The sequence below is a fragment of the Rhinoderma darwinii genome, chromosome 7 (assembly GCF_050947455.1).
Source record: "Rhinoderma darwinii isolate aRhiDar2 chromosome 7, aRhiDar2.hap1, whole genome shotgun sequence".
Taxonomy (NCBI): domain Eukaryota; kingdom Metazoa; phylum Chordata; class Amphibia; order Anura; family Rhinodermatidae; genus Rhinoderma; species Rhinoderma darwinii.
The window spans coordinates 69,220,793-69,247,537 of NC_134693.1; the positions used below are offsets into that span (position 1 = coordinate 69,220,793).

At 43.7% G+C, this 26,745-nt stretch overlaps 1 protein-coding gene and 1 long non-coding RNA gene across 2 annotated transcripts in view; one reads left to right on the top strand and one right to left on the bottom strand.

Annotated features, from left to right (window-relative positions):
* The window catches only part of SLC25A38 (solute carrier family 25 member 38), a 107,691-nt gene that overhangs the window by 24,115 nt on the left and 56,831 nt on the right, over positions 1-26,745 (top strand). The gene's annotated exons all lie outside the window — the stretch shown is intronic.
* The window catches only part of LOC142657951 (uncharacterized), a 35,893-nt gene continuing 20,027 nt past the window's right edge, over positions 10,880-26,745 (bottom strand). The window contains exon 2 of the long non-coding RNA XR_012850008.1: positions 10,880-11,085. This is a non-coding gene — a long non-coding RNA (uncharacterized LOC142657951). The remainder of the gene's footprint in view (positions 11,086-26,745) is intronic.

The window sequence follows — 26,745 nt, forward strand, 5'->3', positions numbered from 1 at the left end:
AGTGCAATGGAAGCCAGCGGCTGCAGAACGCTGTAACTACACTAACTGCTAAGTAGGTGAATCTAGCAGCAGAGAATAGAATTAGGGTATGTTCAGGAGGAAACATCCCCGTAATTTCAGCCGTAACGGCATGTGCAGGCGCTTGAACGCCACGTCCATTACTGACGTAATTGGCGCTGCTATTCATTGGAGTCAATGAATAACGGCTCCAATTACGCCCCAAGAAGTGACAGGTCACTTCTTTGACGCGGGCGTCTATTTACGCGCCGTCATTTGACAGCGGCGCGTAAATATACGCCTCGTGTGAACAGACAAACGTTTGCCCATTGCTTTCAATGGGCAGGTGTTTGTCAACGCTATCGTGGCGCATTTTTCGGACGTAATTCGGGGCAAAAACGCCCGAATTACGTCCGTAATTAGTGTGTGTGCACATACCCTTACAATTCAAAGGAGCCATCCCTTTTTTTTTGTTTTTGCATTATTAATGCTGGAATCGTTATATGTACTTTTTATTATGCTAGTATTCATAGTTTTCTTTGGCAGTATAGGAGGAGCAATAGATGCAATGGGGAAATAGACTTCTAAATACGTTTCATAGCTCTTTTGCTTCTTCTGTATGTAGAAGCTGTGAGCAAAATGTCTAATCCCACATTTTATATCTACTAGGGATTTCTGGAAGAACTGGACTAATCCAATTTTATTTTTATATATACACCGTGGTGTGCTGCCTGTTTTTTGGATTGCTGTATAACTGGGAACTTGGTCTGCTCCCATGGGCTTGCACCCACACCTCTAACCCGGTGCTGCTGTATCTTCTGTTCTGATATATATATATTTATTACTAGTCCTTCTTAATGAATTAGAATATCATCAAAAAGTTCAAATTTATTTCAGTAATTCAATTCAAAAAGTGAAACTCATATATTATATAGATTCATTACACACAGAGTGATCTATTTCCAGCATTTTTTTTAGTGATGATGCTTATGGCTAACACTTAATGAAAACCCAAAATCTATTCTTTCAGAAAAGTTAGAATATTGGGTAAAAGTTGGGGGTTGTAGACTCATGGTGTCACACTCTAATCAACACAAAACACCTGCAAAGGTTCCTAAGCCTTTAACCCCTTAATGACCGGGCCTCTTTGTCACTTAATCACCAAGCCAGATTTTGAAAATCTGGTATGTCTGACTTTATCAGAGAATAACTCTGCAAAAGCTTTGTATATCCAAGTAATTATGACATTATTTTTTTTTCGTCACATGTTGTACTTTATTTTAGTGGTAAAAGTAGACTGATACGATTTGCGTAAATTCATAAAAAAATACAAAAATGTAAAACCGTTTGTAAAAATGTACATTTTTCCTTAGTTTGAACTGCAATATGTGACATATGTTCATACATACTGTACAAGTTTTTTTTATTATATATTTCTAGCTCTTAAATCCATTTTGGCTGCACTTTTGAAAAAAATTTATTTATAGATTTTGATAAATTTAGAAGACTTACAAATTTAATAATGATTTTATAAATTTGTAAGTACATTTTGTTTTCCTGCACCAAGCCAAGTTTCATGAGATTCATAGGTGTCAGAGTGATGGAAACACCCATAAATTACCCCATTTTGAAAACGACACCCCTTCAGGTATTAAGGGGTGTTGTAAGTATTTTGACTCCATAGTTTTTTTTTGTAGGAATTCATGCAAAGCAGGTGTAAAAGAATATAATTTAAATTTTTTCACAAATGTATCATTTTAAAGGCAGATTTCTTTGTAAAGCGAACATGAGAATGAAGAAACACACCCCAAAATCTATCATCCTGTTTCTCCTGTGTTCAAAAATACCCCCATTGTGGCCCTAATATGCTGCCTGGACACACGGCAGAGCCCAAAAGGAAGGGAGCACCCAATGGATTTCAGGACACCTATTTTGCTTGAAAATATTTTAGGCCCCACTGCACATTTGAAGAGGCATTGAGCTGCCAAAACAATAGAAACTCCCCATAAATGACCCCATTTAAAAAAACTAGACCCCTTAAAGGGGGTCCAGCTTCTTCCACCGGATAGGTCATCAGTACGAGATCTGTGGGGGTCTGACACCCGTGCCCCGCACAGTTCAGCTGGTCCGGTGCCTCCGTGCAATGGACGTACAAGCTGGAAGCAGTTAGCGCCGCCCACGGAATAGCGGCTGAGCTGCAGTACTGCAGCTCTTTTATTCAAGTGAATAGGAGCAGACCTGCAGTTCTGCAGCACGGGCGCTATGCTATGTACGGAGCCAACTGCTTCCGGGCTCTGTACATAGCATTATGTGCCACAACATCCGGTGCAGGACACCGGGGCGGCTTATCGGTGCGGGGTCCGTGTATCGGACCTGCGCTGATGACATACTGATGACCTATCTGGTGGATAGGTCATCAGTTGTAGGAAAGGTGGACAACCCCTTTAAGGTATTTATCTAGGGGTGTTGTGAGTATTTTGACCCCACAGTTTTTTGCTGAATTTAATGCAAAGCACGTGAAAAAAAAATTACACTTTTTTCACAAATGTATCATTTTAAAGACAAATTTCTTTGTAAACCGAACATGAGAATGAAGAAACACACCCCAAAATCTATCACGCTGTTTCTCCTGTTTTCAAAAATACCCCCATTGTGGCCCTAATGCGCTGCCTGGACACACGGCAGGGCCCAAAAGGAAGGGAGCACCTGGAGGCTTCCAGGACACCTATTTTGCTAGAAAATGTTTTAGGCCCCACTGCACATTTGGAAAGGCTTTGAGCTTCCAGAACGATAGAAACTTCCCATAAAGTACCCCATTTAGAAAACTAGACCCCTTAAGTTATTTATCTAGGGGTGTCGTGAGTATTTTGACCCAACAGTTCTTTGCTGAATTTAATGCAAAAACCGCGTACAAAATCAAATTAATTTTTTTTTTTCCCCACAAATGTGTCATTTATAGGACATATTTTTCGTACACAGTACATGAAACTGAGAAAATGCACCCCAACATTTATTGCGCTGCTTCTACTGTTTTCAAAAATACCCCCACTTAGGACGTAATCCGTTGCCTGGCCGCATGGCGGGGCCCAAAATGACAGGAACCCCTCTGGTTTTCAGCACATAATTTTATCTTTAACCCCTTCCCGCTCCTTGACGTACTATTACGTCATGGCAGCTGTATCGTTCGCGCTCCATGCCGTAATAGTACGTCTCGGGAGTAACGGCCGTTTCGGCCGTCCTCCCGACACATACAGGAGCTGTGACGCTGCTGTCTTGTTCAGCAGCTGTCACAGCTCCTACAGCGGGGACCGATCGCTGTGTCCCCGCTGATTAACCCCTTAAAAGCCGCGTTCTATAGAGATCGCGGCTTTTTAGGGGTTAAGCTGCCATCGCCGGCCTGCTACGCGATAGCGGCCGGCGATGGTGACTATGGCAACCGGACACCAAACAATGGCGTCCGGCTATGCCATAGACGGAAGCCTAGTGGGTCCTGACAACGTCAGGACCCACTATGCTTGCTGTCAGTGAGTAGCTGACAGTTCTAATACACTGCACTACGCATGTAGTGCAGTGTATTAGAATAGCGATCAGGGCCTCCTGCCCTCATGTCCCCTAGTGGGACAAAGTAATAAAGTAAAAAAAAAGTTAAAAAAAGATGTGTAAAAATAAGAAAATAAAAGTTTTAAAAGTAATAAAAGTAAAAGTCCCACTTTTTCCCTTATCAGGCCTTTATTATTAATAAAAATATATAAACAAACAAATAAACTATACATAATTGGTATCGCCGCGTCCGTAACGGCCTGAACTACAAAATTATTTTGTTATTTATCCCGCACGGTGAACGCCGTAAAAAAAAAAATTAATAAACCGTACCACAATCACAATTGTTTGGTCACTTCACCTCCCAAAAAATGGAATAAAAAGAGATCAAAAAGTCGCATGTACCTAAAAATGGTACTGATGGAAAATACAGTTCGTTACGCAAAAAATAAGTCCTCGCACGGCTTTATTGATTGAAAAATAAAAACGTTATGGCTCTTAGAATAAGGTAACACAAAAAGTGAATGATTGTTTACAAAACGTATTTTATTGTGCAAACGCCATAAGACATAAAAAAAAACTATAAACATCTGGTATCGCCGTGATCGTATCGCCCCGCCGAATAAAGTTAATATATCATTTATAGCGCACGGTGAACGCTGTAAAAAAAAAAGTATACAAAAACAATAGTAGAATTGCTGTTTATTAGTCACCACGCCACCTAAAAATGGAATAAAAACTGATCAAAAAGCCGCATGCACCCCATGAAAACTACAATGGATTCCTCAAGGGGTCTAGTTTCCAAATTGGGGTCACTTTTGGGGGGTTTCCAATGTTTTGGCACCACAAGACCTCTTCAAACCGGACATGGTGCCTAATAAAAAAGAGGGCTCAAAATCCGCTAGGTGCTCCTTTGCTTCGGAGGCCGGTGCTTCAGTCCATTACCGCCCGAGGGCCACATGTGGGATATTTCTCTAAACTGCAGAATCTGGGCAAGAAGTAAAGAGTTGCGTTTCTCTGATAAATCCTTTTGTGTTATAAAAAAAATGGTATAAAAAGAGTAAATGTCACCTCTACTTTGCTCTAAATTTCTGTGAAACACCTAAAGGGTTCATAAACTTTCTAAATGCTGTTGTGAATACTTTGAGGGGTCTAGTTTCTAAAATGGGGTGTTTGATAGGGGTTTCTAATATATGGGCCCCTCAAAGCAACTTCAGAAATGAACTGGAACCTAAAAAAATAAATAAATGAGGCAATACTTCGCTTCTTACATTATACTGATAATGAGCCGTGCCCACTCCGAGATGACCCCAGTTTTGACCGTTTGTATAAACGGAGACCCCTATTAGACCGTTCCAGTGCCCGGTTTTCCCAAGCATACACCCCCGAGAAGTGTTTTTCTATTGATGAGTCCCTGGTACATTTTAAAGGGAGGGTTCAATTCCGCCAGTACCTGCCAGGTAAGAGGGCAAGGTATGGCGTGAAGATGTATAAGCTGCGAGAGTGCATCAGGGTATACCTACAGATTTAGGATATATGAAGGAAAGGCCACCCCCAAACCAGACTGCATCCTGGACTACAATAGGTACATGGGAGGGATGGACTTGTCAAATCAAGTCCTGAAGCCCTACAGCGCCATGCGGTGAGGTATAAGAAGCTGGCCGGGCACATCATACAGATGGCTTTGTACAATGCGTATGTGCTACGTCGATGTGCAGGCCAGAGGGGAACTTTCCTGGAATTTCAAGATCTAATCTTTAGGGTCCAGGAAGGGGGGGGCGCATCGTACCAGGGCAACACTTTCCAGGAGAAGGTCCCCAAACCGGTGGAAAGGGAAAGAGTCAAAAGAGGTGCAGAGTCTGCTATAAGAGGGGGATAAGGAAGAACACAATATACCAATGTGACACGTGTCCCGAAAAACCAGGGCTCTGTATAAAAGATTGTTTTAAAATGTATCATACATCCCTTGATTTTCAATTTACCCTGATGCACTCCGCACAGCTTACCCCCCTCATCTTTCCCTTCTGAGCCCTGCCGTATGCCCAGGCAGCTGATAACAGCCACATGTAGGGTATTGTCGTACCCAGGAGAACCCACATTACAATTTAAGGGGTGTATATCTCCGGTGGCGCATGCTGGGCACACTATATTGGACACTGAAATGGCATATACATATATAAAATTGCAAATCTCACACTGCACCATCTGCTGCGCATTATCTTTTACACAGTACCTGTGGGGTCAAAATGCTCACTACACCTCTAGATGAATGTCTTAAGGGGTGTAGTTTTTAAAATGGGGTCACTTCTCGGGGGTTTCAACTGTACTGGTACCTCAGGGGCTTCTGCACACATGACTTAGCACCAGAAAAGCTCCAGTAGGCCAAATGGTGGTCCTTTCCTTCTGAGCCCTCCCATGGGCCCAAAGGGCAGTTTATCACCACAAATGGGGTATTGCCGCACTAAGGACAAATTGGGCAACAAAATGGGGTATGTTGTTCCCTGTGAAAATAAGAAATTTTGATCAAAAATGACATCTTTTTGGAAAAAATATAATTTTTTTCATTTCACAGCCCAATTCAAATAGGTGCTGTGAAAAACCTGTGCGGTCAAAATGATAACAAAAACCATAAATGAATTCCTTGAGGGGTGTAGTTTCCAAAATGGGGTCACTTCTGGTGGGTTTCCATTGCTTTGATACCTCTGGGGCTCTGCAAATGCAACATGGCACCCGAAAACCAATCCAGCAAAATCTGGACTCCAACAAACACATAGCGCTCCTTTCCTTCTGAGCCCTCCCATGGGCCCAAACGGCAGTTTATTACCACAAATGGGGTATTGCCGCACTAAGGACAAATTGGGCAACAAAATGGGGTATGTTGTTCCCTGTGAAAATAAGAAAATTTGATCAAAAATGACATTTTATTGGAAAAAATATCATTTTTTTCATTTCACAGCCCAATTCAAATAGGTGCTGTGAAAAAACTGTGCGGTCAAAATGATAACAAAAACCATAAATGAATTCCTTGAGGGGTGTAATTTCCAAAATGGGGTCACTTCTGGTGGGTTTCCATTGTTTTGATACCTCAACGCCTCTTCAAACCTGGCATGCTGCCTAAAATATATTCTAATAAAAAAGAGGCCTCAAAATGCACTAGGTGCTTCTTTGCTTCTAGGGCTTGTGTTTTAGTCCACGAGCGCAGTAGGGCCACATGTGGGACATTTCTAAAAACTGCAGAATCTGGACAATACATATTTAGTAGTGTTTCTCTGGTAAAACCTTCTCTGTTACTAAAAAAAAATTGAATAAAATTGAAATTCAGCAGAAAAAATGAAATTTGCAAATTTAATTTCCACTTTGCTTTAATTCCTGTGAAATGCCTGAAGGGTTAAAAAACTTTCTATATGCTGTTTTGAATACTTTGAGGGGTCTAGTTTTTAAAATGGGGTGTTTTATGGGGGTTTCTAACACATAGTCCCCTCAAATCCACTTCAGAACTGAACTGGCACCTTCAAAAAAAGGCTTTTGAAATTTTCTTAAGAATATGAGAAATTGCTGTTTATGTTCTAAGCCTTGTAACGTCCAAGAAAAATAAAAGAATGTTCAAAAAACGATGCCAATCAAAAGTAGACATATGGGAAATGTGAACTAGTAACTATTTTGGGTGGTATAACCGTCTGTTTTTCAAGCAGATGCATTTAAATTCTGAAAAATGCTATTTTTTGTAAATTTTCTCTAAATTTTGCAATTTTTCACAAATAAAGACTGAATATATCGACCAAATTTTACCACGAACATGAAGCCCAAAGTGTCACGAGAAAACAATCTCAGAATCGCTTGGATAGGTTTAAGCATTCCGACGTTATTACCACATAAAGTGAAATATGTCAGATTTGAAAAATGGGCTCTGAGCCTTAAGGCCCAAACTAGGCTGCGTCCTTAAGGGGTTAATAACTTATAGACCTCACTCCTTCTTTACAAAGGATTTGAGCTGGCACAACGATGTAACACCCCAAAAGTAACCCTGTTTTGAAAACTACACCCCTAAGGTATTCATCTAGGGGTGTAGTGAGTAGTTAAAGGCGACATTTTGTTGCAGGAATTAATGCAAAGGTAGTGTAAATATTTTTTTTTACAGATACGTAATTTGGTGGGGATCTTTCCATAATGGTGTTCATCTAGGGATATAGTGAGAATTATTATTTTTTATATTGGAGTTTTTCTTGTATTCCAATTTATATGTGAGCTATAGTGTAATAAAAGGTGAAGTTAAAAAAAAATATCTAAATTTAGAAAAATTTCAGAAAGTGCATAAAGGCTATAAAAAATATTTAAAATCAAATTGTAAATTTAGGTTTATATGGTACACCCGGAAACATCCCCTAATGCAGAGCCCTGGTTTCTCTGGGCAGGTGTCGCATTGGTAACTGGTTTCCCTCTGTGTTCTGTTTTTAGAACATACGCAACATCTCTTTTGGGGTCTGCTTTTTTGGCAGTAGGGGGCACTTCGGATGGGAAATGTTGTCCTGGGACAATTCTGCTGGCTTGACTTGATGATGCCACTCCTCCCCTGGGCCTGGTCTCCAAATATAAGATTTTTTTATCACCTTTTCTTGATATTCAAGATAGGATCTCTGGTTCCCCGCCTTTCTAAAAATCACAAATTAATACTATAGGGACACTTGGATGAGGTGAACGGACAGTTTCTTGTACCATATCCGGGATTTCCGGACGGCGCTGTAGGGCTGCAGCATCTGGTCTGAAAGGTCCACCCCACTAATATATTTATTGTAGTCCTGTGTGCACACAGGCTTACGGACAGTACTACTACTCCTGCATACAGGAATGTGACTGCTGCTGTCTAGATGAATTGATGTTCACATCAGGATATCTCTCGTCACGGAATTTGACAAGTAGCAAGTCCTGATTACAAAGTCCGCTGATTTCCCCAGCTTTTAATTTTTGCTTGACCAGGGACTTTGGCAGGCCTTTTTGATAGTGGCGTATGGTGCCACAGGCCATGTTTTTTTTCTCAGACAGGCACCTGAAGAGGGTATGCTGGAATAGAAATTGTCCACATATGTCGTACCCCTTATCAAAAAGAGGGTGCAAAAGGTCCCATACAATTTTCCCACTGATGTTGAGTGAAGGGGGGCATTCTGGAGGGACAACTTGGGAGTCTTTTCCTTCATACAACCTAAATATGTAGCTCGAGTTACTCTCACATAATTTATAAATTCTTAACCCAAATTGGGCCCTCTTATTTGGCAAATATTTCCTTAATTGAAGCCGGACTTTGAAAAGGACCAGGGACTCATCCACGGCAATATTTTTTTCGGGGGTATATGTCTGTGAAAACTTGCCATTTAAATAATTTAAAAGTGGCCTAATTTTAAAAAGCCGGTCATGGCTGGGGTCACTGCGGGGTGGGCAAAGGGTGTTCTCCACGAAATGAAGGAAGCGCAGTATGGTCTCAAAGCGCTGCCTTGTCATCACTTCCCTGTACAAAGGTGTGTCGTACAAGACATCAGATGTCCAATAAGACCTAATTGTGGGTTTCTCAACCAAACCCATGCTCAATAGGAGGCCCCAAAATGTTAAAATGTCTGCCACAACTACTGGTTGCCACACGCTATTTTTGGCGTAATAAATTGAGCAGCGTATAAATTTGTCTGCTCATCCATTAAGACTAATAATTCCTCTAAGAGAAATATTTTTAAAAAGTGCCTCCTTGTCGATTTTGGATGCCCGTCACAGATTTCAATTCTGGAACACACTGGGTCTATGACTCCGTGGGCACCCAATCAGGATCAATGGCACTAGTGCCAAGTGGACAATCGTGCCTGGGGCGCCTTGGCTGTGGCTCCTCGTCACTGGTGCTTGTGTACGATGACCAAATGAAAAATTGCTCATCAGTCTCACTCGCACTTTCTGTATCCGAGCACTCATGGTGTAGGCCTCTTCTACCGTATACAGACGCTGAGCCATGCTAATCTTACCAACCTAACTATTTCTAACTTATTGCCCCCCTAACTAACGCCCTACACTTAACACTACCTAATGCCCTAAGTCTAACGCTAACTAAACGCTACACTATTTTATATATATATATATATATATATATATATAAAACGCTAAAACTACCACACTATAAACCTAACGTTAATAAATGTTCCATAACACTAGCCCTAACTATTTCTAACTAATTGCCCCCTTAACTAACGCCCTACACTTAACGCTACCCAATTCCATACTCCTAACATATAATTATAATTGGGTGCAAACCTCCTGGGTTGAGGCTAGGAACCCTTGTAGATACAAAAATTCAAATAAAGAGACAGCACTCCAAGGAAATAGTTGAAAAAGGTGATGTGTTTTAATCACCCCACAGGCAGGCAACGTTTTGATAAAATATAGAGATAATGTAAAGGATCTTCCAGGCACAGCTTCGGGGTTAACGCCCATAGGTAATCAGTCGGCACCCGAGTCTATGTCTCTGAGACTGACTCCAGCTTCCACCACTCAGGCTGGCAGGCTTAGGAGTGGGAGAGCCTATCGCAGCCTGGCCAGACTCAGCTAGCTCCCGCCCTCTGTCTATTTATACCTGCCTTTCCTGTTCCTCCTTTGCTTGTGATTCTTCTCGTGTGGTTTCCTGGCCCAGCTACAGCTTCTGACTATTTGATCCTGCTCCATACTGACCCTGGCTTACTGACTACTCTCCAGCTCTGCGTTTGGTACCTCGTACACTCCTGGTTTGACTCGGCTCGTTCACCTCTCTTGTTGCTCACGGTGTTGCCGTGGGCAACTGCCCAATTTCCCTTAGCTTTGTGTACCCTTGTCTGTTTGTCTCGTGCACTTACTGAGCATAGGGACCGCCGCCCAGTTGTACCCCGTCGCCTAGGGCGGGTCATTGCAAGTAGGCAGGGACAGAGTGGCGGGTAGATTAGGGCTCACTTGTCCGTTTCCCTACCCCTATCATTACAGATAAAAAGATTAAATAGTACATATGTTGCAATATAATAGGGTATTGGCGACATCTAGTAGTGGAGATCGGAAATTAACAATACAAGTACATCTAAGACACTTGAGTCCTGTGGAATAAGCATATGGGAGAAACCCAAAAGAAGTTCAAATAGCTTGCTAAAATCCAAAATCCAATGTCTCAAGACACAACCCGTCACAGGGAGTCCTCTCCTTGGGGGTCTAAAGGATCAAGGGATGGTTCGCCCGTGGTTACACAAGCGAGCATCACATCGCCCAGTGTCTGGACTATAGAGGGATGGTTATGCCAATGTTGTGGAGGCACTTCTAATGCAGGATGCAAAAACACAGAGACATCAAGTGTATATAATATATTTATTAATGAGTCGCCATAAATATAAATATTACTGCAACATATAATTTCGGTCCTGGTATAGTATAAATGGTGTAAGATATAGAGTACAGTTGCCACACTGAAAAGAAAAACATAATTTTAACAAAAAACTAGACGTGTGTCCAACGGAGGTGAGAATCAATCTTCCAGATGCTGAAGGGGAAGTTGAATCCCTAAAAAAAAACAGAAAATATGATTTAAGAAAAAAATCACAATAATTAAAAACAATGAATAAATGTCAGTACTTGTCTAAACCTAGAGAGAGCATAAGGAGACATGCACACCAGGAGGACCAGCCGGGACACCTCAACCCAAACCAGCACCACGCATCTTAAAATCTATATCAAGGCCATAAGGTCTAAGGGTATTTAAAGAGGCACTGTCACCACATTATAAGTGGCCTATCTTGTACATAATGTGATCGGTGCTGTAATGTAGATTACAGCAGTGTTTTTTTATTTAGAAAAACAATAAATTTTGACCAAGTTATGACCTATTTTAGATATATGCTAATGACATTCTTAATGCCCAAGTGGGCGTGTTTTTACTTTTGACCAAGTGGGCATTGTGGAGAGAAGTGTATGACGCTGACCAATCAGCATAAAGCTAAAATAGCTCATAACTTGGTGAAAATAGATAGTTTTTCGAAAAATAAAAACCACTGCTGTTACCTACATTATAGCGCCGATTATGTAGGCGATAGGGCACTTATAATGTGGTGACAGAGCCTCTTTAACCACAAATCGCCGATCAACAAACCATATCGGGCCGCGTGATAGGACCTTCAACCACAATCGCTTAGTGAAATTTTTGTCATATACTTACTTAAACGAAATGGTACAAAACACTGACAAACATCACTTCAATAGGACTTTGACTCCATAAAAAAGTAAAAGGTTAGACATTGACCTCCATTCCACCAGTAAGCCGATAAGTCTGTTTCCAATATGTTTCTACCTATACAATTAATTCACAGTATACTACAATCACTTTGTGAAATTTTAGTCATATTAGTATTAGTACCCGCTCCGATCAGCTCTTTCGGCTGCCTCTGGGCATTGGAAGCTATGGAAGGGTCCCTGCTTGACGCAGAAGGCTCTGACCTCTGTATAGTGGTCGTCCTGGGTTACTGCAGCTCTGGTCCTATTCACTTGAATAGGAGAAGAGCTGCAGTACTGTGGATAAGTCCTCAGCATAAAAAACAGCCCCCAGCCTGGACAACCCTTTTAAGGACATAGCCAATTTTGGACTTGAGGACGCAGCCCCATTTTTCAAATATGGGGGAATTTATTAGGTAATTTGCACCAGTTTTGTGGCATATAAAAGTTGCAAGTAACGGCACAGGTTATATTTGCGTAACAATTTTTGTCTCCCCTCATCACTTTTGAAAAGTGGCAAGAAAAGTGGGCGGTGTTAACCAGGAGAGGGTGTGGCCATCATGTTTCTGACAGATTTAACATTTGACAGAAAATTGCGCAAATCTACACCTGCTCATAGCAAGCATAAATTTCATATTAGAACTTGATATGCCCTTCTTTTATAAATTTGGTGCATTTACTCCGACAAACTTTAGTTCATTAATAAATATCCCCCACTGTCTGCATAGAAGCTATGAAAACAAAAATATTGGAAAAGACCTATTGAAAAATTGCTTTAGTTTTTATTTCAGATGCATTGGGACAACAATAAAAATTTGGTTACAAAGATGGACATGCTATAGGCTTAATGGTGTTTACCATCAGTTTGGAAAAAGGAAAGATAAAAAAGTGAGCAGAACATCTTTGATGAAGGTATTGTCAGTGCAAACAAATTGGGTATTGTGCTACATGAAATAGATGTTGGCAAGTCACCTGAATGGAAGGGGCTAGGGGAGAGCATTCTAGCAGGGGTGGCGGAGTATTTAACACCTTATATACACAGGATACGCCATAAATGCCTGATAGATGCGGGACACAGCTCTGGGAACCTACACCTATATAGTGAACAATGGTCACCTGACCCCGGTTTAGGCTGGTGAAGCGGCCGATGGCTGCAGATTCCAGACAGATACTAGTGGAGAGGGGGATGCGCATTCGCGCTGATTTCTTCATTCTATTCTATTAAAGTTATGGAAATAGTCAAGCTGTTTCCATAACTCATATAGAGCAGAATAGAAAGCCGAGCGCAACTGCAGTTCCCTCACCACTAGTCCTCACCCGGCATCTGCAGTCAGTGGCCGCCTTACCAGTCAAAACGGAGATGGAGTGACCCTTGTTTTCAATATAGGTGCGGGTTCCAGAGTTGGGACCTGCATCTATCAGACATTTATGGCATATACCGTCTATATGCCATAAATGTCTCAGTTTGGAATAACCCTTTAAGGACAAGACGTTTTTTTTGGTATAGGACGCAGCCCCATTTTTCAAATTCGACATGTCACTTTATGTGGTAATAGCTGTTGAATGCTTTTTACTTATCCAAGTGATTCTGAAAGTGTCTTTCTTGTGATGCTTTTCATGGTAACGTTTGGTCGATATGTTTCCCCTTTATTTAAAAAAAAATAATTGGAAATATAAAAAAAAAATGAAAAAATTAGCATTTTACAAATGTTGAAATTCTCTGCATCTAAAATGGATGATGATACATCACAGATAAGTAAATAAATTAGATTTACCATAAGTCATGTTTTGTAAAGAAATCGTTGTTTAAATTAAATTTTTCTTGTTAAAGTATTCACTGGGGGACACAGTACCATGGGTATAGGCCGCTGACACTAGGTAAATATTAAAAAAAATGTGTGGCTCCACCCAGTGGGCTATACCCTCTGCTGAGCACTCCTCCGTTTTAGCCTAGTTTCCGTAGGAGGCAGACATGTAATGCACTGCAGGCAATTCTTCTAGATTTTTTATTTTAGTTTTATTTCTTTTTATTGTGCAGGGTGCGAGTCCCTCGTGTGTCTCACTTAATGACTCCCCTGCAGGCACTGAGCGGAAAGAATTCCCACTGTTATAGTGGATGCCTTCCATTTTGGTGGATGCTCTTCCCACCTCAGTGGATGCCCACCTCTCTGGTGGATGTTCCCCGCCTTAGTCATCTAGTCCCCTACTATTACCACATCCGCGGTTAAGGGTGCCGGACAGCCATACTACGTATGTGGGTTTTCTGAAGTGGTGACGGACTGCGCCTGAAGATGACTGACTGGTAAGGTCGTTGTCCCCCTGCCCTTTGGGAGCTGCTATGGAAAGGAAAGGAGCTGTTCAGGCTTTACGGCATTATGATATAGAGCGTATTTTATTCTGAGGTGTTGTATCCTTTCTAAGGGGTTTCATACACTTATGTGGCTGGCAAACATACTTTCAGCATTATCTCCCGTTTTGTAGTCAAGCAGCGGTATTCTGCTTCGGTTTTTTGCTAGGCCGCAAGATGACCACGCCCCCTCGCGGGACCTGAGCCACATGCCGCCCTGTCCAACCAGCGCGGCATGGGTTTGGCTGGAGCGGAGGTGTCTTCTGTTTTCCTCAGAATCTCTTCACTCACTCTCACTTCAATCACCGTTAGTCAACGCCATGGTACATTGAGCCGGTTTACTGAAGTCATACAGCGTTTTAAAAAGTTCCAGTTTCACAGGGGACACATCACCTAGGGGGTCTGGTAGCATAGCCATTGGCTATAGTGTGTGTTTTTTTTTGTAAAAGGCTCATAATATGTCTTCAAAGGGCTAAGTTCCTCAGACCCAAACCCCCCCCCCCCCGCCATTGTAACGCACTCTGCGTGTACGCGGTGCAGTACAAAGTTTGCATGTGGGCAGGCTGACCCAGTCTGGTAGCATAGCCATTGGCTATAGTGTGTGTTTTTTTTTGTAAAAGGCTCATAATATGTCTTCAAAGGGCTAAGTGCCTCAGACCCAAACCCCCCCCCCCCTGCCATTGTAACGCACTTTGCGTGTACGCGGTGCATTACAAAGTTTGCATGCGGGCAGGCTGACCCAGTCTGTGTTCAGTGCCCTTTGTCTAAACCACCGCAGAATTTCCCAGCTCCCACGGTTCATGTCATATTACCCCCCCAATGGACCGGTTTCCCTCAACCAGGCCGTTGATCATCTCGCCTGCCTCTCTCGGGCCACGGTGGATGCAAATCATGGAGATATCATTCTTCCTCTGATTCCTCTTTGGACATAAATACTGCAGGCGTACTTCATTTGTTTCATTCGAAAGATATATCTGAACCAGCTTCTTCAGGGGACGTCCCTCTCTCTGACTCGGAGTTTGAGTGTAACAGAAACGAACCACTCATCCTCCTGTTAAGGATCTTATTCAGGCAGTGAGACATATACTTAAAGGGGTTTTCTGGGGCGTGGCTTAGCAGCGCATGTGAGTGGAGGCATAAACCGGAGCTCCCGCTGCCGATATCCTGCAGAATCATCCTAAGACTCACTTCTCCTACCGGAGACATACCTGAGAAGAGAGGGGAAACTGTGGTGATCAGGGAGACGTAATTCTGGACGCATCGGAGGCTGCGATGACCCGGTCCAGGAGATCCAAGACGGCAGAGGACGGTGAGCTGGGGGCGCAAGATGGCGCTGACATGTGCTCCTATGCAGTGAGCAGGGATGTGAGAGGGGCGGCGGCATCGCGGCTGGAACGCTTTGCCAGAAAAACCCCTGTGAAAAGTGATAAGAGGGAGAGGATGGCGGATGGAGGGAAGGAGCAGGCTGGCCGTTCCGGATCCAGATTTGAACCGCTGCGAGCGCAAATGGAGGCAGAGGAGGAAGAGAATGGGGAGACTGTTTCAGATGACTCAGGAGGAGGATTGGATCGAGATGTACAGACCCTGGACAAACCGGGCCCAACGCTGGCAGATGTTTTTTCGGCGGTAAGCCTGAGCAATAGCACGCTAGCTAAACTTACCTGCCAGGTGGGGGGAATTAAGGAAGATTTGTCCATAATACGGCATGATCTTCAAAAAGTGTCGGAACGCACGACAGCGGTGGAGGGTCGGGTCAGCGAATTAGAAGACAGTATACTGCCCATGAGAAGAGACGTGAATGCTGTGGCGGTGGATGTTACGTATCTTTTAGCAAAAACCGATGACCTGGAGAACCGCTTGCGTCGAAACAATGTCAGGATGGTGGGCATCCCTGAAAAAGTTGAGGGGTCCAATCCAGATGCCTTCTTCGAAAAATGGCTATTGGAGGTTTTTGGCAAGGAATCGCTAACCCCATTGTTTGCGGTGGAAAGAGCCCATAGAGTGCCCACACGACCGGGCCCACCTGGGAGGCCACCGAGACCGGTGCTAGTGAAATTGCTTCATTATAAGGACAGAGATCTGATTCTTCGGCAGGCCCGAGAAAGGCAAGATATAAGAGTGAACGGGGTGAAAGTGTCGTTCTACCCGGATTTCTCTGCGGAGATACAGAAACGGAGGATGCAATTCCTGGACATTAAACGACGACTGAGGAATCTACGAGTTCAGTACTCCATGTTGTATCCGGCTAAGCTCCGAGTGGCGGCATTAGGATCCGTACAGTTCTTTGAAAATCCGAAGGGTGCGTTACGGTGGCTGGATAGTCACGAGGCTCGCCTACGACATGATCCGGCGGAAGCGGCGGCGTGATCAACAAATGGATGGATGAAGTCGGGACTCTGCTATGGTGGAAGGAAGATGACTTGCGCAAGAATATAAGGCATTATTTTCTGCATTTATATGTTGATTTTTGTTAAGATGATGTCTATATCCCATTGTTGGCGGGAGGAGAGGAAAGATGCTGTCAGTTTAAAGGCAGAATTGAATATAGGAGTCATAAAAATGCTACTTGTTTATTGAGGAGAAGGTGGCGGGAGGTTCTTGGTTTTGGAGGTTAAATTGTGGAAACAGATGGATTTCTACAATGTGAAAGGGAAGCTGTATGGTCATAGTGGTGAAGTTTTCTTCATCAGCCCGGGCCCTCTGAGGAGGGTATGTTTATGGAAAGTTGAGTGGGAGGGGGTGGTGGGAGGGGGGATGTTTGGGAGGGAAAGGGAGTTTGAAACGCAGTACGCTCTGATTGTCACTGGGAGTAATGGAAATAGCCACTGTCAAATGCAAAAAAGATTCAGATGGGGGGTAGGGTAAATCTTCTGTCCTGGAATGTGAGAGGTATGGGAGAGGTAACAAAAAGGCGAGCTATCTTCGAATACCTGAAAGGACAGTCTGCTGGAGTGATGGGTTTGCAGGAAACTCATCTTACTATTGACACGGTGCAACAAGCGCATAGGGTTTGGATCCGACATAGTTTTCATTCCTTTCACTCTACATACTCAAGGGGGGTTAGCCTCCTGGTTCATAGGGATGTGCCTTTTAGCTGTATAGATTCCTTTAAAGATAGGGCAGGTAGATATGTTGGGGTGCACTGTAAATTGTTTAACTGGGAATGTATAATTGTGGTGTTATATGTGCCTCCCCCGTACTCTGTGGGTCCGATGAGAGAGGTGCTGGAGAAACTGGCTGGGTGGCCTATGATACCGACTATATTGATGGGAGATTTCAACAACATAATGAACAAAGGGTGGGATAAATTTCCAAAAGGGGGAGGGGTGGGGGATACTGGCCTGACGAGATTCGGAAAGTACATGATGGAGGCTGGGTTTACAGATATTTGGCGGGCAAAATGGCCCTCTGCTACGCAATATTCGTGTGTATCATCTACATATGGATCATTATCACGAATAGACCTAATGTTTAATAATGGAATGGGGATGGAATGTGTGGAAGGGGTGGAATACTTACCACGAGCACTGTCTGATCACTCCCCAATGTTACTTAAGCTCCGAACAAGCTCAGAGATGGGGGGGTTGAGAATGCACTGGAGGTTGAATCCGTTCTGGATACGGTTAGTGGGAGAGGAGATAATAAATATGAGTCTGCGAGAATACTTTGAGTTTAATAAAGGTACGGTTCCTACGGATATTTTATGGGATGTTATGAAGGCGATTATAAGGGGAGTGTATATACGGGAGATCTCGCTCATTAAAACTAAGTCGCGACAAATGGGTCAACATTTGACAGACAGGGTCACAGTAACAGAGGAGAGGCACGTTACTAATAACACTGCGGAAACACTAGCCCAATGGAAGGTTGCTCAGAAATTGCTTAGGGAACATCAGCTGGAGCAAGCGGCTAATAAAAGATTATTTTTACAACAAAAATACTATGAGGAGGGTGAAATGGCGGGCAGACTGTTAGCAAATATGGCACGGCCGATGCGGGAAAGTGCGTTCATTCATCAGTTGCAGACAGTGCACGGGACTCTGGTTGGAGAAACAGGGGATATATTAGAGGTGTTAACATCATTCTACATGGAACTGTATCGTACGAAGGTGGACTATCCGGAGGATCTTCTGACAGAATATCTGGCAGAAATGACATGGGTTATCCTGGGGGAGGAGGAGAGAGAGGGATTGGAGGAGCCAATTACGCTAGAGGAAATACAGGAAGCGTTAAGTTCTATGGCAAACGAAAAGGCTCCAGGGATAGATGGTATACCAACTGAATTGTATAAAACATATGGGGAGACGGTTCTGCCGGAGTTATTGGAAGTGTTCCAGGATAGTTTCATCAGGGGGCGTTTACCGCAGACAATGTACGAAGCCGTTATAGTCATAATCCCCAAGGAAGGGAAAGATCGGAAACAACCTGACTCATACAGACCGATATCTCTATTAACCACGGACATTAAAATTTTAGCGAAAGTACTTGCTAATAGGCTGTCGCGAGTAGTGACTAAAATTGTGGGGATGGATCAATCGGGATTCATGCCATCGCGCTCTACAGCAGTTAATCTACGTAGACTTTTCCTGAATTTGCAGACAGACGCTCCGGATGCTCGGTGTAGAGCAGTGCTGTCTTTAGATGCCGCCAAGGCGTTTGATAGTGTGGAATGGGGGTATCTGTGGGCTGTCTTGGAACGGATGGGCTTTGGAAAGAAATTTATAAAATGGGTACAATTATTATATAAGGAGCCGGTAGCTAGGATAAGAGCAAATGGAAGGATGTCAGATTCCTTCAGACTGGAGAGGGGGACGCGACAGGGATGCCCACTTTCGCCACTTCTATTTGCGTTGGCAATTGAACCCCTAGCCAATAGGGTAAGACAGCATCCAGGGATAGAAGGGTTTCGTTGTGGGGAGCTGGAGGAGCGCATAGCATTATATGCGGACGATATCTTGATGTTCTTGGGGGAAATAAATTACTCACTGCCAGTGATAATGAATGTATTGGAGCGCTTTGGTAGATTCTCAGGACTAAAAATTAATTGGAATAAGTCGGTGTTGTTGCCACTCCAGCCAGTAGATAAGCCGTTGGTGATTGGAGGAATTGAGGTACCGTGTGTACAGAAATTTAAGTACCTGGGAATCATGATATCGGCGAGGGTGCAGGACTTTATTGAACTAAATGTGATACCATTGTTGAGCAAACTCACGGATAAGACTAAAATATGGCTCGGGCTACCACTGTCAGCATTGGGTCGAGCAAATCTCATCAAAATGATTCTGATGCCACAGATTCTTTATGTGGTGCACAATGCCCCAGTGTGGTTGCCTAAATACTGGTTCAGGAGAATCCATAACTTGTTTAGGGACTTGGTGTGGAAAAGGGGGATCCCCAGGATAAAACTGGACAAGCTACAACTACCAGTAGAACAGGGAGGGTTAGCTATTCCGAATGCATGGATATATTATCTAGCGGCCCAATTACAACATCTTAAGGGCTGGAAGAATAGGGAGGAGTGGGATTCTAGTGGGAAACTGGTGTATTATTTGGGTCAGAGAACGGATGTATTAGAGGCCATGGAATCCCATAAATTAAAGAGGGAGGTAAGAGGGAAGCCGACTTTACTATTAATACATAAAGTTTGGTGGGAAAGTAAGAAATTATTGGGGGTTACAGGATGCTCCAATTATATGCCTTTATGGGACAATCCATACTTATGGGAATTTAATATGCTGGAAGGATTTCAAGACTGGGAACAAGCAGGGATTAGATATGTATACCAGCTGTATGAAGGAGGTGTTTTTAAGCCCTTTGCTCGAATACAGGAGGAGTTTGCACTCCCACATCGGCTGTTCTACCAATATCTTCAATTAAGGCATGCGGCGCAGGCTCAAGAGAGACTGGTGGATTTGAGCTGTTCCACCATGGGAGGGATGGAGCAGGTACTAGGGGCAAAAGACACTAAAGGGATTATCTCGGTACTATATAATACGCTACTCTCTAGTTTTCTGGGAGACCCGTTGGTGGAGCTCAGACGTAAATGGGAAGAGGATGTAGGGCCTATAGGGGATGACGACTGGGAGGAGATACTGGGATCATCTAAAAAACTCTCTATTAGTGTAACGCACAGGAGGTCACAACTTTTTCTATTACACAGGGTGTATAGGACGCCTAAGGTGCTATGGCAAATGCGCATTAGATCAACTAAGGAATGTCCCAGGTGCATGTTTGATGGGGCGGATATAAAGCATATGTTTTGGAGCTGCCCGCTGCTAGAAGGATATTGGAAGGAAGTTAAAAGTATGGTGTCTAACGTATATGGGAGAGATTTCCCAATAGAACCTAAAATATTCTTACTGGGTTGCATTGGGGAGGAAGGAGGGGATGGAGTGGAGCTACTGTCTATTAAAAAGATTTTGTATCATGCTAGGAAACTAATCGCAAAATATTGGCTGCAGGCGGATCCCCCGGAGGTAGCTGAACTGGTTGGATATGTTAACCACACGGTATCACTGGAACATCGGATATATCTGAAAAGAGGGACAATTCAGAAATACGAGAAACAATGGGGTAAATGGGTGCACGCCTATGGCAATGCGGATCACTAGATGAGATTTGGAGAGGGGCTGACACACATACATGTTTAAGGTCTGGTGGAATATCGGTTTACTATGGAGGAGACACGGAGGAGGAGTGGTGAAAAAATCAGGAAAGAGAGGGGGTACTGCAAGGGAGGGGGGTAGTTCAGTTGGGGGGAGAAATAGGTTACGGTGTAAACAAAGATGTTGTATACATGCCATAAAACACTTGAAGAAATTTTGCACTACTTAAGTGAGGTTATGTTATTTTTTATTTGTTTTCTGTAAAGTACTGTAAAAAATGTACAGGCTGTATAACAGATGTTGTATTATCAATAAAAACTTGTTTGATTAAAAAAAAAAAAAAAAGGGGTTTTCTCATCAAGAACATTTATAACATATTCACAGAATATGTCGTAAATGTCAGATAGATGCTAGTCTCACCTCTGGGACACATACCTATCTCTAGAACAGGGCCCCCTAAACCCCGTTCTAGCTTTATCTGATCTTGCTGCCTTCCGGCCACTTCCTGGTTATATGGTCGCTGAGCTATGCTGTTTCCGTAACTCCCCAGTAGTGAATGGCAGTTACGGATGCAGCATAGCATGCGAGCTACGCTGTTTCCGTAACTATCATTAATTTCTACGGAACTTACGGAAACAGCGTAGCTCAGAGAGCTTCGCGGTTTTCGTAACTCACAACCATATAACCTTTTTTTATGGTCGGAATACACCTCATTCAGCTGCAACACAGAGCCTATCTGACATTTATGACATATCCTGTGGATATGTCATAAATGTCTCTCATGGGAAAACCCCTTTATGATTGCGGATGATCCTGCTGAATCCTCTCCGAATGAGTTATTATTGTATCGCCACAGGTGACCCGCTCTGATATTTCCAGATCATAAGGGTTTTCACAAATTGTTTTCTGATGCATGAAAACATTCTGACTGGTCTATGCACGTGTCTGTTTCCTTTCTCTGATGAGTGTATTACCAAATGGTCAGCTCATCCCAAGGTGGTCAGCTGCTCCCATGGCCCAGCTTTATAAAAAAAATACTACCTTAGCGGTTGCAGATGCTTCCGCCTTAAAGGATCCAGTTGATGCCAAAGTAGAGTCTATGGCAAAAGCCACTTACAGCGCCGCCGCGCCTTCAGTCAGACCCTCTTTTGCAGCATACTGGGTTAGCTTGGCTAGTATTGAACTAGCTATTCAACTACAGGACGCAATTGATTCAGGGGACTCAAGTGGATACTTCCCTGCTAGCTGCACAGCTTTTGCAGATGTCTAAATAGATCTGTGACATCTCTGTCCAAGCTGCCCAATGGTCGGCTAAGGCCATGGCTAATGCGGTAGCTGTCCGCAGGGCAATTTGGACTAGGAACTGGGATACTGACCGTGCCCCTAGAAAGGAGGTTTTCACCATTCCATTTGCCCAGGATCTCCTTTATGGCTCTGACCTGGTCCAACTAATTTCTGAGGTGACAGGAGGAAGAAGCACTTTACTTCCACATAGTCTTCAAAGACGACGCTCTGTTCCCACAGTCAGAAGACAAAGGTGGTTTAATTACCTTACTCTGCTCCACGTCAGAGGCAGAACTCGCGTGACTCCCGTCCCTTCCGAACACACACACACACACACACACACACACACACACACTTTCCTTCCGGTATAGAAACCTCTGGCAGCCCTGCAACAGACCTGCTAGACCTGCTCCAGCACAGTGGGTTTCTACAGCTTGAAAATTTGCCCTCACGTGAGCTGCTCCCTCAGGTGGGGAGACAGCTGCTCTCCTTCCAGGAAACATGGATTGAAAATGTCAAAGTGGTATGGGGTGCAGGAGGTTGTGTCGACAGGCTACAAAAAAAGTTTTCTTCTCGCCCATCCGGCCATTTTATCCCATCAATGCCCCCTCTTGGCCTCTACAGCGCCCAGGCTTTTTCTCAAGCTATTCAAAGCCTCCTCCATCCGGGAGTAATTGTTCCAGCACCAACTCCAGAACTGTTCAAGGGGTTCTATTCAAACCTTTTCACAGTACAAAAGAAGGACTGATCTCATCGACCCATTTTGAATATAAAAACGTCTTCATCGACATGTGAATATTCAAAGGTTTCACATCGAGTCTCTGCGCTCGGTGGTCGCTTCCTTGGAGGTTGACAAGTTCCTGTCTTCAATAGACATCAAGAATGCTTATTATGTTCCCATTGCTCAAGTACATCAGTGTTTTCTGCGCTTTACAGTAGGGTCAGAGCATTTCTAGTTTGTGGCCCTCTCCTTTGGGCTGGCCACGGCTACAAGGGTCTTCACCAAGTCATCTCTTACTCCTTCTCGGAGAATGAAGTTTCTAGGGGTCCTGGATACACAGGCTGCCAGGGTATACTTATCCAAGGCCAAGCTCACCACTCTGACAGGGAGTGACTGTACTTCGCTGGAATACTCCTTGCTTCATCTGCTTCTGCATGAAAGTCTTCGGGACGATAGTCTCAACCTTTGAGGCAGTCCCATTTGCTCAATTTCACTACCGATCTCTACAGCTGGCGATTCCATCTCTATGGACTCCTTGGATCTGATGTTCCATCTTCCCCCTTCAGTCAAGAAGGAGCTGCTGAGGTGGATATCTTTCCCCAACATCTCTCGTGGAAAACCCTTCACAACTCTCCACTGGCAAGTCATCAAAAACCCACACAAGTTTGTCCGGCTGGGGGACGGTTTTTCGGCTGCCTCACAGTCCGGGGGACCTGGTCCGACCCAGAAGCACAGCTCCAGATCAATATCTTGGTGCTGAGGGCTATCTTCCTAGCCCTGTATCACTGGACGTCTCGTCTCCAGGGTCTTGCAGTGCGGATACAGTCAGACCATTCTACAGCTCCACAATCATCAGGGAGATATAAGAAGCAGAACTGTCTGGAAGGAATCTGCCAGGATCCTTCGATGGGCGGGACAATATGTCCCAGCAATCTTAGCAGTGCACATCCCAGGAGGAGACAACTGGGAGGCGCATTACCTGAGCCGGGAACGCCTGGATCCCTGAGAATGATCTTTTCATCCAGAAATTTGTCACTGTATTTGCATTCAGTGGGGCTGCCCACACGTGAATCTCTTCGTCTCCCACCTCAATCACAAGTGCCCAGACTATGTCACCAGAACCAGGGGCCCCAAGGCCATAGGAGTCTACGCTCTTGTTCTCCCCTGGTCATCCTTCAACCTCCTTTTATCTTTTTCCTCCCCTTCCACTCCTGCCTCAAGTGCTGAAGAATTCCAGCCATTCTGGTGGCCCCAGACTGGCTTTACAGAGCTTGTTACGTAGATATCATACTCCTTTTCACAGACGCCCCGTGGCCACTTCCTCTTCGGCACTGCCTTCTTTCCCAAGGTCCAATATTCCACCCTGCTTTACCTTGGCTGTGTTCGAAGGATTAGCTGTTGAATCTGCAGTTTTAAAGTTCAAAGGTTTCTCTGATCAGGTCATTCAGACCATGATTAAAGACGGGAAGACTCAATACCAAACGATTTACCATCGTTTGGTTGGCTTATTTTAGGTGGTGTGAAGCCCATCAGTTTCACCCCCTCTGTTTTTCCATCCTATGAATTCTGGCTTTTCTCCAGGTGGGTTTGGATCAGGGATTCAGCTTGGCTACTCTAAAAGGCCACAGGGTTCAGCACTATCTATCTTTTTTTCCAAAGCATTTTGGCTTTCCGCGCGCCACTTAAGACTTTTTTTTGCAAGGAGTCACACATTGTGCTCCTCATCGGTCCCATCTGGAACCTTGGGATCTCAATCTGGTTCTTGACCCTCTCCAGGCTGCACCCTTTGCCCCTTTGCGGGAAGTTTCTCTCAGGAGCTTATCCTGGAAGGTAGTTTTCCTTGTGGCGATCACCTCTATCCATGGTTTCTAAGCTGGCAGCCTGGTTCTGCAAACCTCCATTTACGCTTTTTCATAGGGACAAGGTGGTGCTACGTCTGGTGCCATCCTTCCTTCCTAAGGTGCTTTCTTCCTTCCATCTTAATGAGGACATTGTCCTTTTTGTTTTGTCCTAAGCCTTCTCATCCACGAGAGCGTGCCTTACATTGCTTGGATGTCTCACTCCCTATTTGTTGTTCCTAAAGGCCCTCGTAAGGGTGGCCCATCTTCAAAGGCCACCATCGCTAGCTGGATACGGTTGGCCATTAAAAAGGCCTACTCTGCTAAGGGTAGGGAACTTCCCTTCCGGGTAACTGTTCATTCTACTAGGGCATTTGGGGGGTACGGCATTAGGTTCCTACCTTCTGGTATGTAAAGCCGTCACTTGGTCCTTGTTGCATACTTTTTTGAGGTTTTACCAGATCCATTCTTTGGCTTCTGCTGTTGCCAGTTTGGTTCGAATGGTGTTGCAAGAAGCTGTTGTTTAGGCTGCTCGCATTGGCTATGATTCTCTTTTCCCACCCTGAGGTACTGCTTTAGGAAGTCTCATGGTACGGTGTCCCGCAGTGAATACTTGAAAACGAGAAAACAGGATTTTTGTACTTCTCAGTAAATTCCCTTTCTCGTTGAATTCTCTGGGGGACACAGGTCCCGCCCTATTTCTTTGTTATATGTTGGGGCTTCTTGAGGTTGCTTTTCTCATTGGAAACATATTGTGTTAGACCTTCTGCTCTCCTACTTCTCTTGGTACAAACTGAGGAGCTGAGTGCTCAGCAGAGGGTATAGCCCACTCGGCGGAGCCACACATTTATGTATATTTACCTATTGTCAGCGGCCTATATCCATGGTACTGTGTTCCCCAGTGAATTCAACGAGGAAGGGATTTTAATGGTAAGTACAAAAATCCAGTTTTTTAGGATGTTGTCTTATTGTTTTAAAGGGAATGTGTCGCAAATGAAATTATTTTTTTAGTAAGTTACTTATTTTCATCATTTTTTGGTTTTTGTTTTTTGTGAATTGTATTTTTTTTCTTCCACAATGTGGGAAGTATTAAAAATTAAAGTGTAGCTAAACGTTTGACAAACTTCTGACATGTCATAGTGACCTGTCAGAAGTTTGGATTGGTGGGGGTCCGAGCACGGAGACCCCCACCAATCGCTAGAACGAAGCAGCTGAAGTGCTCGTGTGAGCGCTTGGCCGTTTTGTGTCCGGCTATTTCCTGAAATAAATTTATCGGTGTACGGACTCCATAGAAATTCTATGAGCCCGTACTCCGATACATCGGCTTTCCGGAAAAAGATGAACAGACACGAAGCGGCTGAGCGCCCACACGAGGGCTTCAGCTACTTCGTTCTAGCGATTGGTGGGGGTCCCCGTGCTCGGACCCCCACCAACCCAAACTTCTGACATGTCTCTATGACATGTCAGAAGTTTGTCAAACGTTTAGCTACACTTTAAGGTCAAAACAGTCTCAGTCCTGAAGGGGTTAAGTAATTACTGTTCATGCATTTCCTTTATTTAGAAAAATACCAAGCCACTATTTTGTACATAAGGGAGTTGGAGGCAGAGCCATTCCATAATATATACGGATTGTTCCTTTTATAAGTGAGCATGATCACACATAGCACCTAAAGGACAATCCTGATAATCATTATATATTATGGAATAAATGTACCTGCGATTCCCTTATGTCTTAGAATTGTGTATTGGTATTTTTTTAGCTAAGGGAAATGCATGCACAGTAATACCTTAATTATTCCTAAAAACAAGAAAATCAAGATTCAAATAAAAAATCATCTATAGGGTTAAAAAAAAAAAAAAAAAAAGCTTGATTTTTCTTTTTGTCTAATCGCCCAGCCCTAGATAGGTTTATTGGAGATCTGCTAATGCATATCATAATAATCTCCCATTAGTAATTCTGTCCTATTACAAAAGGAAACTGGTATGGAGGACAGGGCAACACAGGGACATGTTTCCACGCTCACCCTGTTTGTCCTAGAAGGGAATTGGTAGGTGACTATTAGGGAAAGGTTCCCGTAAAAGTGGTAGATGCATTACAAAACTTTCATCTGAGCCATGGTAAGAGGGTTACCATCCTTTGTATTTCTAAGGGCCCGTTCG